The sequence below is a fragment of the Mustela erminea genome, chromosome 15, assembly GCF_009829155.1.
Source record: "Mustela erminea isolate mMusErm1 chromosome 15, mMusErm1.Pri, whole genome shotgun sequence".
Lineage (NCBI taxonomy): Eukaryota > Metazoa > Chordata > Mammalia > Carnivora > Mustelidae > Mustela > Mustela erminea.
Window position 1 is genome coordinate 27701746 of NC_045628.1, and position 16596 is coordinate 27718341.

Genomic DNA, 16596 nt, shown 5'->3' on the forward strand with positions numbered 1-16596 from the left:
AAAAAAAACCTCAAATGTTTCTTAGAGTAGATGGGGAGTTGGGGCACCTGGGTGGCTCAGTGGGTTAAAGCCTCTGCCTTCGGCGCAGGTCATGATCTCAGGGTTCTGGGATTGAGCCCTGCATCGGGCTCTCTGTTCGGCAGGGAGCCTGCTTCCCCCCCTCTCTCGGCCTGTCTCTGCCTACTTGTGATCTCTCTTTGTGTCAAATAAATAAATAAAATCTTAAAAAAAAAAAAAAAAAAAGAATAGATGGGGAGTTTGAATTCAAAGCGATTATAAAATTTCCTTGTGCTCCTACATCAGACCAAGGACTACAAACAACATTTCCTTTGCAATCTGGTTGATTGTCCTCTCCCCATTCCCTAATGTTACAACTAAGATATACTTGGTGTATTTTGCCTAGAATAATACCCTCTAGATCCATCCACATCATTGCAAATGGCAAGATTTCATTCTTTTTGATGGTGGAGTAACTATAAAGAACCAAGTGAAGGTTGGTGGAGGAGAGGTGGCGGGTGCTAAACGGGTCATGGGCATTAAGGAGGGCACTTGTGATGAACACTGGGTGTTATATACAAGTGATGAATCACTAACTTCTGCTCCTGAAACCAATACTACACTACATGTTAACGAACTCAAATAAAAAATATATATATACATATACAATATACATATTATACATATAACATATGTATATGTATTTTTTTAATTTGAGTTAGTGTATGTGTATATATACACACATATACATATATATATTTATATACACCAAATATATATATTTGGTAAATTCACTTCTGTATTTTCTTTTTTTTTTTTTTTAAGATTTTATGTATTTATTTGACAGAGAGAAATCATAAGTAGATGGAGAGGCAGGCAGAGAGAGAGAGGGAAGCAGGCTCCCTGCTGAGCAGAGAGCCCCATGCGGGACTCAATCCCAGGACCCTGAGATCATGACCTGAGCCGAAGGCAGCGGCTTAACCCACTGAGCCACCCAGGCGCCCCCACTTCTGTATTTTCAAGGAGAAATCGCAACCCATGGCATTCACAAGGAATCAGATCAAGATAAACCTTATGCCAAAGAGACGTATTTTGGGTGTCATATTGTGCTGTCGCTGAAGGCCATGAGACTGAGGAGGTACTAATGCTACAGCAGCCTATACAAGCAAACAATAATCTAAATCTGTAAACGCCTCAAGGTACTAACCAACACTTGAGGAAAACCCAGTCACAAAAAGCCAGTTCGGCTTTAAGCTATCATTGATCCATGACTTCCCTACTTTGCTTCCACCTTCTCCCTGTAAGTCTCTGTACCAAGTCCTGTTGGAGGAACCCTTCTCACCACTTCTAGTTTGGCACTGTTCAATGTGAATCAAATTTTGTTCAAATAAACTCTCAATTTTTATGATGCCTCAGTTTACTTGTAACCCTTAACTAGGGTTCTAGGAGGCCCAGGGGAGAAAAAAAAAAAAAAGAAAAGATCAAGTCAAAAGAGCAGCAGAGAGGAGAGGGGGCAGGAAAAAGATAGGCCCTAGGTCCCTGATTCCAGTCACCATAAAGACACCCACTCCTGTTTTGCCCATAGTTTATATACAGCAGCCAAAAAATGTGCCTCTTTTTCTTAAAGCAGCTCAAGTGGTATTTCTTGCAACCAAGCCTCATGAATGCCAAGGCCAGAGGACCTCCAGGGAAGGCAGCCGAGTTCACTTACTGTATGGATGTCACACACCAGTGTTACACCTTCGAGGCAGCAATGGCAACAGAACCTGATGTGCCTTTCCCACTTTGTTGTATTAAGCTTTCCCTCCCTTCCCTTTTAGTGGCTTGGGAAATTTAAAAAGATTTTTTTTTTTTTTTTTTTTTTTTTTTTTTAAGAAGGAAAGGTATTCACATAGCAATTAGCCCAAGGTGCCTCACTGAAATTGAATTTGTTATTCACTCCTCAAAGTACACAAACTAATCAATCACACAGCCCTGCGGTCCTTTTATTTTTCCTATCTGTCTATCTCTGCTTCACATCTCCAACTATTTAATGTCTGAAAGTTTAAAAAGTAATTTATGCAAGATCTGCTATAAGCGTTGAGCTTCCCATGCCGTTAGATGTAAGAAAGGATCAAGTCTTCTTCAGTCTTGAGGAAGGCAAAACTGTAAAGTGAGGCAAAAGGTAACACACGTAAGAACCAAGTTTTTTTTTTAACTTGGCTGAACCTCACTGCTTGTGCATTTCATGTTTTGCCTCTGAGAATAGAACTTATTAGCAACCCCAAAGTAAAAAAGACAGGATATTTTCAACAAGGGCCTCGCTCTGCCAAACATCCCGGAGTTTGTCTCCAAGGACTTGAAAAGAAAGGAAAGAATGAAGAGCGGAAACCATAAAGCAGGCAGTCCGGCTCTCATCTAATTACTGAATGAATGGCACAGTTGTTTGGTCTGATTGCACTAAGCTAGTTATCCACTGCTAGCTTCATTGACAAAAAGGGAATCTACACAAATTATAGGGAAATTCAAGCACTAAAGGAATGTTTTGGTTCAGAGGTTTGCAATGACTATTGGCTTTGGTTTTTGGCAAAGTCTGTCTTTGCCTTATGAACTCGGCTGTGCTGGGTCAGCTTGAAGCATTCCCAAAAGCCTACAAGAGGACAGACTTCCTTGTCATCTGTATCCCATCAATAAATTAAAGTGATGTTCTCCAGCTCATGTTTGTTTCTTGGCAGGCTAATCTACAATCAGAAAAAGAAAAGCCTTTCATTTGTGGACTCCAGCTAAAGGAAGGAAGCTTTTGTATGTGGATTCACCGGAGACCAAAATATTAAAAAGTGGAAGAGGAAAACCATATGTTGCAGTTCTCCAAAGTGAGCAGTGCAAAGTTCTGGTGAAAGCAATGCTTGAGTTCATTACACAGAAAAGCAAGTCTTGTACTGTGAGAAGAGGGTGTACGAATAACAACACTGAATCCTCCCAATGCTATAAACATTGACATTTTAAGTCGTATTCTGTTTTCTTCTATTTTTTTGTATCAGAAAAAAAATAAGAATTAGATATTTCCAGAAAACCTGAACTGACGATACATTTTAGCATAATGCTTTAAGATTTGCACTCCAGTTAATAAGGAAGTGAGGAATCCAGAGGAATGGAAATCGAAGATAACATTCAGAAGCTCATAGAGATAGTTGTAGCAAAGCTACTCCCTTTGAGATAGTCGGAGTGAAGCTACTCCCTCCCTTACAGATAATCATAGCAAAGCTAGTTGACAACTGGTAGTTGCAGCAATTGAATCCAGATTAAAGTAGACATGGCAAAAATCACCGTGCTGATCTGTGATCATAGCCTATTCAAACGTGTGCTGTTAAGAACTTTTCTTAAACTCTCTTGCTTCTCCAGGGGTTACACTTGCCTTCAGATCATTTGTGAACAAGTGCACTGATTAGAGTAGAGTTGGTGTGATCCTTCAGTTGCTTGTAGTGGAAAGCCTGGGGATCTTCTGATCCCTTCTAGCTTGAGCACATTTGTGTTTGGCATCTTTTTTTATCCATTTGAAGCAGCCAAGCAAGAAATCCTACTTTAACACCTGTATCCTTCAAACAGTATGACTTCCAGCAAAAATTTTCAGTACGTTCAGTGGTTCAGCTCCTTATAGAAGGGAAGTGATTTTGTTGCCTTTTTGTTGTAGAGTCATTTAGAAAGACTAGCAGCAGATCAAGTGCATAGAACATGATTAGCAAGAATGTTTAATAAAAATTTCATCGAAGAGGTTCATCGGACAGAAATGTGGATCTGGTTTGAATACACATTTAACTAGTTTACTGTAAAGAGGACTAAATTACAAGTTAGGAGATTTGTTCCTAATTCTGGCCTTACCTAGTGGTGGATAATATAATCTCCAAAACAAGACTGTCTGTCCTTGAATCCTGGCTCTGACACTTACCCAGCTGTATGACGGGGGCTAGCTACTTAACCTCTCTGAGCCTCAGTTTCCCCATCTTAAAATCAGAATTCAAAGAATACTCACCTCATAGGGTTGTAAAATATCCAGTACACAAGTACTCTATTATAAGTGTTTGCTCAGTAAACTATTCTTCTCTTGACAACAAAGATTAGATCTTAGCCTTACAAGCCAGGGATTTTTCTTTATGAATAGAGATAACTGATACTTCCCATATCATAGAGTTCTCCAATGAGTAAATTTTCTCATCTTTGTACTATCTGCTTCCAGATACAGGAAACACAGACATGAAGGAATAGCACGGAACACAGAATTTAAAGTGGTTGTAACAAATTTCTATCAGGAACTACTTCAGATTATGGACAATTGAGTACCATTTGCCACTGAAGAGAGGTTTGTATCTGACTAAAAGAAAGAATTCATTAGAGGACCAAAGAAATTTTCTTTCTAAATGCCCAGAAGATACATCATTAACCTCTTCTCTGTGGCAAATCAAGCAGTAGGGGATAATGATGAGCATTTCAAAGAGAGTCTTTGAGAAAGACTAACATCAAATCAACTGTAAGAAGTCTGATTTGTGACTGTAGGTAAATAAATTCTCTTTGAAAGATAATTGCTTTCAAATAAAAGAAATCATTAGCTTAGTGTTGGTTTGTTGTTGCTGTTTTTTTCAAATTACCTACCATCACAATTCTCTGCTGTTACTCATTTGAACAGTAAGGGAAAATTTATTCTTCTTAGGAAATCTCCCTTAAACAAGTAGACACAATTTAATTTCCCTTCTAAACTCATCTTTTTCCTGAACTTGAAATTTGAAAGAGTTCTGTTAAGATCTTTTTTAAAAATTGTTTTGTTTCTTTTTTTTTTTTTTTTTAAGTAATCTGTCTGCCTAAGGAGGGGCTCAAACTCATGACCTTGAGGTCAAGAGTCACACGCTTTACCACCTAGATCTGGCTGGGTACCCCAAAAGAGTTCTTAAGACATCTTCCAAATTCAACTCATTTGAAACTTGACATCTATAATAGGGCCAGTATTCAGTATATGGTCCCTGCTCTAGAAGTAGCAAAACACCCCATTTCTAGACACTTCTGATTATTATTAAAAAACCTTTCATAGCAATAATGGTTAAAAAATTTGCAAAAATAAAATGTGGAGGGGGAGAAGCAAGATGGTGGAGGAGTAGGAGACCTAAATATCATCAGGTCCCACAAGTTCAGCTAGACAGTTATCAAACCATTCTGAACACCTACAAACTCAACAGAAGTTCAAAGAGAAGAAGAGCAGCAATTCTAGGAACAGAAAATCAACCACTTTCTGGAAGGTAAGACATATGGATAAGTGAATCCAAGGTGATAAAAGGAAAGAGAGACCGTGGCAGGGAGGGGCCAGCTTCCGGAGAGCGGTAGAGCAGCAGAGCACAAAATCGGAACTTTTATAAGTCGGTTCCAATGAGGGACATCATTCCAGTGGCTAAACAGGGGTGGAACCCTCTTGGGGAGGGTGTGGTCTCAGGAACCACAGGGTCACAAAAAGACCAGGGGTGTCTGAATGTGGCAGAGCTCCCAGGTATCAGAGCAGGTAAGCCGACTGCAGAGACGGAGCCCAGGTGGGGCCTCTCAGCTCAGGATTACCTTAAACTGTGATCCAAGGCACAGGCAGGCCACTGTTCTTCAGGTAGGGACCCCAAAAGCAGCAGATCCCGGGAGACTCACCGCCCTCCTCTGGGAGGAGCAGTGTGGGAGCATGCTGCAGGAATCTGCTGGGTTTGGGACTCCAAATGGGGTTGTGCAGCAGAGATAGAAATGCTCAGTCACAGACTGGGTAAGCTCAGAGTGCAGCCAGAGACCACGGAGATGGGAGGGATTGACTGCTTTTCTCTGAGGGTGCACTGAGGAGGAGGGCCCTGAGCTTTTGGCTACTCTGGGGCTGGAGACTGGGAGGCTGGCATTTTCATTCCCATCCTCCAAAGCTCTACGGAAAGCGTTCAGGAAACAAAAGCTACCAAGAACCAAACTGAACAGTTTACTTAGCCTGGCCCCTGGCAAGGGTGGTGCAATTCCGCCTCAGACAAAGACATTTGACAATGACAGAAACGGGACCCCCCCTCAGAAAATTAGCAAGAATATCCAGACAAGACCAAGTTCACTGATCAACGAGAACTGTGGAACTCCAGAGCTAGGAAAAAGCAACACATAAAATTCAGGATTTTTTCTCTTGGTTCTTTAGTCTTTCAAAGGTTAATTTTTTTTTTAATTTTTTTTTTCTTATTCTATTCTTAAAAAATTTTCCTCTTTCCTATTTTAACATTTTTTAACTATTTTACCTTATCAATATCTTTTTAAAAATCTTTCTTAATTTCTACCATTACAGTCATATTCTATCCCTTCATTGTATTTAACGGTATTTTTTGTATACATACAGGTTTTTCTTTCTTTAAAATTTTGGGATACAGTTTCTTCTAATAGATCAAAATATACCCTAAGTCTAGCAGATGGCTTTGTTCCAGTCTCCAGCTTGATCACATTCTTTCTTCTTTTTTTCTTAACCAAATTCTTATGAATTCCTTTTTTAAAGTCTTTTTTAATTTTCATTTTTACAGTCATATTCCACCCCTTCATTGTGTTTACCTTATTTGTGTGTGTGTGTGTATATATATATATATATATATATATATATATATATATATATACTGGATTTTCTTTCTTTAAAATTTTGGGGAGTAGGGCGCCTGGGTGGCTCAGTGGGTTAAGCCGCTGCCTTCGGCTCAGGTCATGATCTCAGGATTCTGGGATCGAGTCCCGCATCGGGATCTGTGCTCAGCAGGGAGCCTGCTTCCCTCTCTCTCTCTGCCTGCCTCTCTGTCTACTGTGAACTCTCTCTGTCAAATAAATAAATAAAATCTTTAAAAAAAAAAATTGGGGGGAGTAGTTTCTTCTAATAGACCAAAATACACTCAAAATCAAGTGTGTGGCTCTGTTCTATTAACCAGTCTAATATATAATATATATATCTCCAAAGAGGCAAAGAATGTATATTCAGAAAACTATAAAGTACTCATGAAAGAAATTGAGGAAGACACAAAGAAATGGAAAAATGTTGCATGCTCATGGATTGGAAGAACAAATACTGTGAAAATGTTTGTGCTACCTAAAGCAATTTACACATTTAATGCAATCCCTATCAAAATACCATCAATTTTTTTTCAAAGAAATGGAAAAAATAATCCTAAAATTTAGATGGAACCAGAAAAAACCCTGAGTAGGCAGAAGAATTTTGAAAAAGAAAGCCAAAGTTGGTGGCATCACAATTCTAGGCCTCAAGCTCTATTACAAAGCTGTCATCGTCAATATAATATGATACTGACACAAAAACAGACACATAGATCAATGTAAAGAGCCCAGAAATGGACCTTCAACTCTATCATCAACTAATCTTTGACAAAGCAGGAAAGAATGTCCAATGGAAAAAAGACAGCCTCTTCAATAAATGGTGTTGGGAAAATTGGAAAGCCACATGCAGAAGAATGAAACAAGACCATTTCCTTACACTACACACAAAAATAGACTCAAAATGAATGAAAGGTCTCAATCTGAGAAAGGAATCCATCAAAATCCTTGAGAAGAACACAGGCAGCAACCTCTTCAACCTCAGCCGCAGCAACTTCTTCCTAAAAATGTCACCAAAGGCAAGGGAAGCAAGGGCAAACGTGAACTATTGGGACTTCATCAAGATCAAAAGCTTTTGCACAGCAAAGGAAACAGTCAACAAAACCGAAAGACAACTGAAAGAATGAGAGAAGATATTTGCAAATGACATATCAGATAAAGGGCTAGTATCCAAAATCTATAAAGAACTTATCAAAATCAACACGCAAAGAACAAATAATCCAATCAAGAAATGGGCAGAAGACACCAACAGACATTTCTGCAAAGAAGACATCCAAATGGCCAACAGACACATGAAAAAGTGCTTCACATCACTTGGCATCAGGGAAATACAAATCAAAACCACAATGAGATACCACCTCACACCAGTCAGAATGGCTAAAATTAACAAGTCAGGAAAGGACAGATGTTGGAGAGGATGTGGAGAATGGGAAACCATAGGTGGGAATGCAAGCTAGTGCAGCCATTCTTGAAAACAGCATGGAAGTTCCTCAAAAAGTTGAAAATAGAGCTACCTTGCAGCCCAGAAATCACAGTACTGGGTCTTTACCCTAAAGATACAAATGTAGTGATCTGAAGGGGCACGTGCAACTGAATGTCTACAACAGCAATGTCCACAATAGCCAAAGTATGGAAAGAACCTAGATGTCCATCAACAGATGAATGGATAAAGATGTGGTATGTGTGTCACACACACACACACACACACACACACAGAGAGAGGAATACTATGCAGTCAGAAAAAAAAGGAAAGAAATACTGCCATTTCCAAACACTAGAGGATATTATGCAAAGGGAAAGAAGTCAATCAGAGAAAGACAATTATTATATGATCTCTCTGATATGAGGGCAAGGGGTTGTGGGGGGTAGGGAGGGAAAATGGAACAAGATGGGATCAGGAAGGAGACAAACCATAAGAGACTCTTTTTTTTTTTTTTAAGAGACTCTTAATCTCAGGAAACAATAGGATGATAGGGAGGGACAGGGTGGCTGGATTATGGACATTGGGGAGGGTATGTGCTATGGTGAGCACTGTGAATTGTTTAAGACTGATGATTCACAGACCTGTACTTCTGAAGCAAATAATATATTATATATTGTTAAAAAATAATAATAAATAAAAATGTGGAGATATCCTTCAAATTATGCAGGAAAATATTTTTTGTTGGATCAATGAGTACATTGCCTTCTATAAATCCACTAAAATCATAGAACACTAAAAGAGATACTCATATTTATCAGTTTTTCAAAAAGTTGTTGACCTCTTATGGTTAAAATATAATAGAAACAACAAGACAAAATAAATAATAGATTTAACTACACAAAAACTTGTGATAAGGCAGAGAGTTAACTGACCAAAAATATGGATGAGCAATTAACATAAAAGTTAATACAAGGAGGACATAAATGAAATATTCAAGTCCATGCACCTGAGTGGCTCAGTAGGTAAAGCCTCTGCCTTCAGTTCAGGTCATGATCTCAGGGTCCTGGGATGGAGCCTTGCATCAAGCTCTCTGCTCAGTGGGGATCCTGCTTCCCCCTCTCTGCCTTCCTCTCTGCCTACTTGTGATCTCTCTCTTTCTGTTAAATAAATAAATAAATAAATCTTAAAAAAAAATTTCAAGTCCTTACCAGTAACAAACAACATGCAGTATTTTAAAACAATGAGGTATAATTTTATGCCTGATAATAATTATTGCCTTTAAAATTATATAATAGTTTCTGACTAGTAGTAATTATTAGTTATTGCCTTTAAAATTAAGCAATGCAATGCTGACAAAATATACATACACAGTGTTGCTGGCAACATACACTATATAATCCTTTGGAGAGCAGTTTGCCAATATATAGCAAAAAAAATTAGATTCATTTTTCTACCAATTAGCTTCTCATGGGAATTTAAAAATCCAAGGGAAATAGGTCCTATCTATATTTACATACTCAAAACAGTATTTTTTTAAATGGCTAAATATTAAAAACCACTTAGTGGCCAGCAACTTATCCTTTCAAAAGAATATCTAAAAGCCATTTAAATTTATTTATTTATTTATCTATCTATCTATTTATTTATTTATTTATTTGACAGAGAGAGAGAGAGCACAAGTAGAGGAAACAGCAGGGAGACGGAAGGAGAAGCAGGGAGCCCAACGTGGGCCTCAATCCCAGGACCCAGGATCCTGACCTGAACTGAAGGCAACCACTGAACAACTGAGCCACCCAGGTGCCCCCTAAAAGCCATTTTAAAAAGCTAAGTGTGGGAACAATGTCACAATATTAAAAACAAAACAAAACAAAACAAAAAAACAAAACAAAAAAAACACAAAATTCCTGTGTTGTTGATGAAGTGGAAAACAACCAATTTAAAATTATAGCCACAAAAAAAATACAAATCTACAAACAATGGTAAGGAAATAAATAAAAAATTCCAGAGGCACCTGGGTGACTCAGTTGTTAATCATCTGCCTTTGGCTCAGGGCATGATCCCAGGGTTCCAGGTTCGAGCCCTAAATCGGGCTCCCTGCTCAGCAGGAAACCTGCTTCTCCCTCTCCTTCTCTCCCTGCTTGTGTTCCCTCTCTCCCTGTCTCTCTCTGTCAAATAAATAAATAAAATCTTTTTTTAAAAAAAGTTCCAATAACTGCACTAAGGTTATAGGATTATTGATGATTGTTTTCCTTTTCCTTTTTCAATAATATTGTTACATGATTTTTTATAATACGGAATAAAAAGCCTCCCCTCACTGGGGGTGGCCAGGTTCTCTAGCTCGTAGAAATGGACTCAGTCCAGGACATGGAAGTGAGAGACAGAGAATTGCCCCTGGCTCTAACTATTCCTAGGCACATACTCGGTACCACTGTCCCCACGGTTTGGGGAGGCATACCAGTAAAGTGTGGACTTTTTTTCTTTAAGCACCTTCCTGTGATTTGCCCCCAAGCCATTGATTTCCATAAGCGTTGCTATCCTAAGTGCCAGGTTCATGATTCTTTATTTATAATGCCTCTTGTCTTCATTCTTTCTCCCATACTTTTTCTAAACCCTGTCTCATTCCCTCTGAATGATTCCAGTGGCCTCTACACCCCTCTCCACATCTTCCATCATTCCCCAACGTTAGTCTGCTCTGCACACGACTCTACCACCAGTTCCATCATTCAAAAACAATTCTGCATTACAACTCTCCTGCTAGAACACACCAAAATGTCCCCATTTACCCGCTACATTAATCTGAACCCCTGACAAGTCTCTCCATAGAAGACTAACATTCGGTAAGTCTTATTATCATTGTTTTCCAAGCCTGCCCATGAAGACTTTTCTCTAGTTAGTCTTGTCTTCTCACTGTATTCCGCTTCCACTCCTGGTGGTCTCTCTTGCTCTCGCTCTCACTCTCTCGCTCTACATACATACACATGCACCCAGACAGACACACACACATTCACCATCAATTTTTAGTCTGTCCTTTTTACCCTGGGAATACCCTCCTCCCTCCTCTCGGGTTGCCTTCATCTTATTTTTCCTTCTTACCTTGATGTGACCTTTTTCTGAATTCCTCTATCATCTTTCCATTCAGTTTAACTAGCGCTTTCTTATCCATCGTCTTCTTTTTGGAAATTGCAACTTATTTTCCCTATTTTATAAATAGCTCCTAGAATCTACTATTAGCCCACTAGTCTAACCGGTGACTAAGTTATAGTATTTTAGACAGTACCGCATTCTGGGAGCTTGGAGTCATCCTATATACAAATTAGAAAGCATAAGGAGAAAAAGGGATTCCTTTTTACTGAAATTCAGGAGTCTAAAAACTGAGGTAAATTTCTGAAACTTTTTAAGTTTGTCTTTGTCACTGTTCCAATTATTTTTTTTATTGTGTTATGTTAGTCACCATAAAATACATCATTAGTTTTTGATTCAGTGTTCCAAGATTCATTGTTTATATACTCAGTTTTTTTTTTTAATTTGTAAATATTTTAGTATTATTGAAAGAGGAACTTTTCTTGATATAACCACAATACCATCATCACACCTGCAATATTAACAAGTATTCCTTGATGCTATCAAGTGTTCTGTCAATGTTCACATTTTCTCCATTGTGTCAAATTATTTCAAAACAAAATTTTATTTAAAGTAAGCTCTATGCCCAGTATGGGGCTTGAATGCACAACCCTGAAATCAAGAGTCACATGCTCTACCAACGGAGCCCGCCAGGTGGCCCTCAAAATTTTCTTGTTTTGAACCAGGTTCTGAGTAAGACTTTTACACTGCAATTGGCTACTATGTCTCTGAAATGTTTTTTTTGTTTTTTTGGGTTTTTTTTTATTTATTTATTTATTTTTATTTCCAGCATAACAGTATTCATTATTTTTGCACCACACCCCGTGCTCCATGCAATCCGTGCCCTCTATAATACCCACCACCTGGATGTCCATCAACAGATGAATGGATCAAGAGGATGTGGTATATATACACAATGGAATACTATGCAGCCATCAAAAGAAATGAAATCTTGCCATTTGCGACAACATGGATGGAACTAGAGCATATCATGCTTAGCGAAATAAGTCAAGCAGAGAAAGACAACTATCATATGATCTCCCTGATATGAGGAAGTGGTGATGCAACATGGGGGCTTAAGTGGGTAGGAGAAGAATAAATGAAACAAGATGGGATTGGGAGGGAGACAAACCATAAGTGACTTTTAATCTCACAAAACAAACTGAGGGTTGCTGGGGGGGAGGGGGTTTGGGAGAAGGGGGTGGGATTATGGACATTGGGGAGGGTATGTGCTTTGGTGAGTGCTGTGAAGTGTGTAAACCTGGTGATTCACAGACCTGTACCCCTGGGGATAGAGTATTATGCCTCCATCAGAAAGGATGAATACCCAACTTTTGTAGCAACATGGACGGGACTGGAAGAGATTATGCTGAGTGAAATAAGTCAAGCAGAGAGAGTCAATTATCATATGGTTTCACTTATTTGTGGAGCATAACAAATAGCATGGAGGACATGGGAACTTAGAGTGGAGAAGGGAGTTGAGGGAAATTGGAAGCGGAGGTGAACCATGAGAGCTATGGACTCTGAAAAACAATCTGAGGGTTTTGAAGGGACGGGGGGTGGGAGGTTGGGGTATATACTCAGTTTTTAACACTGCTTCCTCTCATTCTGGAAACCATCTCTTTAGAAACTCAGGGCTTACATGTCTCTTAAGTCCCCCTCCCTCCCACTAAGGTTACCCAGTCAGGTCTGCCTTGTGAAAATTCCTAATTCTTCAGGACTGAGGTGTTACTAGGGAAAATAATCAGGTCCAAAGTGCAAAAGAAATTTTTTCTGGAGTTAATATTTTCCTTCTGCTGAAATCTTTGTATCAATGAACAGCACCACCCAATTATTCAAGCCAGACATCTAGGAATTAACTTTACTCTTTTATCTATTTTCCTGATCTTCCTTATTCAATTGTTCAAGATCTACAGAAATTAACTAATCTCTCTTCCATATCTCAGAAGTATATATATATATATATATAGAGAGAGAGAGAGAGAGAGAGAGATACTGAGAATACATACCTATACTCAAGTATCAACAAAGCAACATAAAAGAGGAGTCTGCAGAAAAATTAATTTAGTGCTAAAATAACATGATTATAAAACTAAAAAAAATTAAAAACAGAAAGAGAAGTGTGTGTGAAAATATCATTTCCAACATTATGGAAAATCCTAAAAAAACAATCATTAATGAAAAGAATAAAATAAACAGTTCAAAGCAATTAGAGAAAAGAACATAAATACTGATGATGACATTCCGACATGAGGCTAACTGGAATTTCTGAAATAGAAAACTCAACAGTTGAATTCTCTGGGAAAAACCTGCATAATCATTCCCATCTGAAAAAAACTGAGAAATAAAGTAAGTCAGTGATAAAGAATCAAAATATCACCACCATCCATTATAAAAGCTAAGCATGTAGCTTAGCTGAGCAGCCAAATATACCTGCTCTCTGAATCATGGTATTCGACATACTTACCTTATCCACTAGGCAATGTTGAATCAGAACAGACCATTTCTCCTGAGAGCTAGGAGGATCATGGGCAAACACAGGTGAATGGCTGCTCCCCAACAGGTGTCCACTCTTAGGAGGAAGAGAGGCAGAACTGACGTAAGCATCCCCAATTTATTTCCCAAAATTGTCAACGATAAGCCATTCTATCTGAGGATAGAGCACATAAAGAGATGGACAGAGGCTTACGCTAATGGAACACACATTATAAGAGGGCCATTATAAGTTCGCTCTCTGTGGACGGGCTCTTAAAATGTCTGGCTAATGGGATTTTAGAATTGTTTCACTGTGTGTCTCCCAATGGTCATCTTTCTCAGCAGGGAAGTTTGCTGCAGTTACTCTACCCAATACCGTCATTGTATGTTGGATATGTAAAGGAGAGAAAACTTACCACATTAGTCCTAAAGTCTCTGGACCAAAAAACACCATTTATAGACCTGCTATAGAGACTACAGCACATCCCTTGATACCCTCAACACTGTATTTGGTGTCATTGCTCTACGGGACTTTTTGGTGGTTCCCCCCACCAACCTTGGGGTGGGAGCAAGTATATTTTGCACATAAAAATGAGCCTGAAATCACACAAACGTAGTGATCCGAAGGGGCACGTGCACCCGAATGTTTATAGCAGCAATGTCTACAATAGCCAAACTATGGAAAGAACCTAGATGTCCATCAACAGATGAATGGATCAAGAAGATGTGGTATATATACACAATGGAATACTATGCAGCCATCAAAAGAAATGAAATCTTGCCATTTGCGACGATGTGGATGGAACTAGAGGGTATCATGCTTAGTGAAATAAGTCAAGCGGAGAAAGACAACTATCATATGATCTCCCTGATATGAGGAAGTGGAGATACAACATGGGGGGTTACGGGGGTAGGAGAAGAATAAATGAAACAAGATGGGATTGGGAAGGAGACAAACCATAAGTGACTCTTAATCTCACAAAACAAACTGAGGGTTGCTGGGGGGAGGAGGGTTGAGAGAAGGGGGGTGGGGTTATGGACATTGGGGAGGGTATGTGCTATGGTGAGTGCTGTGAAGTGTGTAAACCTGGCGATTCACAGACCTGTACCCCTGGGGATAAAAGTATATGTTTATAAAAAATAAAAAATTAAAAAATATATATATTATATGTTTATTAAAAATAAAAAATTTAAAAATTAAAAAAAAATGAGCCTGAAATCAAATATTTTGTTGCACAGAAAGACTGTAGGAGATATTAGGGTATGTTCTGCTTCTTTCTCCTTCCAGGCAAACAGATGGATCTTATTTTCCTCTCGTGTGTGACTTGCTTAGACCAATAAAATGTAAATGGAAGTGCCACATGTTTCTTCTATGCAGTAGCATTAAGAGCCAGAATACAAGTCACCACATTCCTCCTCTCATTTTTTTGCCTTGGTGATTATGGAAGCCTGTGTTGAGAGGAAGCATCCATCAGCCTGTGTCCCTGAAAGACTGTAATGAGCAGAGGCCCTCCAAAGGATGTAGGACATGTGGCAAGTGTAAACTATGAAGTTACGTTGTGGCTTTCTGCTGTAGGCTTGAGTGGCTGATGTCAAGATGGACAAGCTCAAAAAACCCAGGAGGGTGGTGCTGGTCCTGGCAGGATGTTACTCCAGGCACGAAGTGCTCTCATGAAGAACATTGATGCTGGCACTTAAGACCCTCCCAACTGCCATGATCTGGAGGCCGAAATTGACCACAATCCCTGCAAAGTGATAGTTGCCATGAGCAAGAAGAAAATTGCCAACAAGTCAAAGATCAAGTCTTTTGTGAATGTTTATAACTGTAATCACTTCATGCCCACATGGTACTTGGCAGATATCCCCTTGGACAAAACTGACGTCAACAAGGATATCTTCAGAGACCCTGCTCTTAAAGACAAGGCCCGAAGAGAGGCGAAGGTCCTTATTTGAGGAGAGGTACAGGACCCGGCAAGAACAAATGGTTCTTCCAGAAACTGTGGTCTTAGACCTAGTTTGTTTCAGTCATTAAAAATATCCCAAAAGTAATAAGTAAACTAAAAAATAAGGTGCTGTTGCATTGTGCTCAAAGCCACTGAGATCTAGGGGTTGTTTGCTGCTGCGGCATTGTCTAGTACACTGTGAGGTGTATGCTGCTTTCTTGCAAAGATTAGAAATTTGCAACAGAGGCAGCTCTAGTCATCTGGTCTTATACAAGGGACCCTCTCTTTTTCCCTTCAAGTGGACTAAAAATCTCTTTTTTATTCACCCACTGTTGAACCTAATATGGATTTTACCAGGTAATACAGCATCCAAAAATTCTTATGACTCAACGTTTACAACGGTATACCTCAATGGATATTGTCTCTTGGTGTAGACTGGCTTAGGCATTTTTTTTTTTTTTAAAGCCTCCAAGGGGCCCCTGGGTGGCTCAGTCCTTAAATGTCTACCCTCAGCTCAGGTCATGATCCTGGGGTCCTGAGATAGAGCCCCGCATCCCCACTGAGCAGGGAGCCTGCTTCTCCCTCTCCCACTTGCCTTGCTCATGTTCCCTCTCTCGCTGTGTCTCTGTCAAATAAATAAATAAAATCTTTTTAAAAAATAAAAATAAAAAGCCTCCTAATTAAGTTCTCATCTTGACTCCACATTTAACTGCCAGAATCATCCCTAACACACTCCTAATCTAAAGCAGCTTTTGATATTTCTTACGACGGAACTCAGCAAAAGGCACTATCCATGAGATGTTCCAGATTCTGCAAGGCATTTTTCTACAATGTCTTTTTCTCAGTTATGTGGGTTTTTTCCCCCACTCTACTCCTGGCAGGCAAATTCAGCTGGATTTGTGTCAGTCTACCTGGTACTGACTACTTGAGCCTAAGAGTAAGAGTATAAAACCAAAATCTCAGCTCCCTTGCAGTTCAAGTGAAGAAAATGCAGGGTAGAGAGATGGCCAAAAATGCTTAAAAGTCCTC

At 39.2% G+C, this 16596-nt stretch overlaps 1 pseudogene; it reads left to right on the forward strand.

Annotated features, from left to right (window-relative positions):
* Window positions 1–15221: 15221 nt before the first annotated feature.
* Window positions 15222–15633, forward strand: LOC116574056 (annotated as a pseudogene).
* Window positions 15634–16596: the final 963 nt, after the last annotated feature.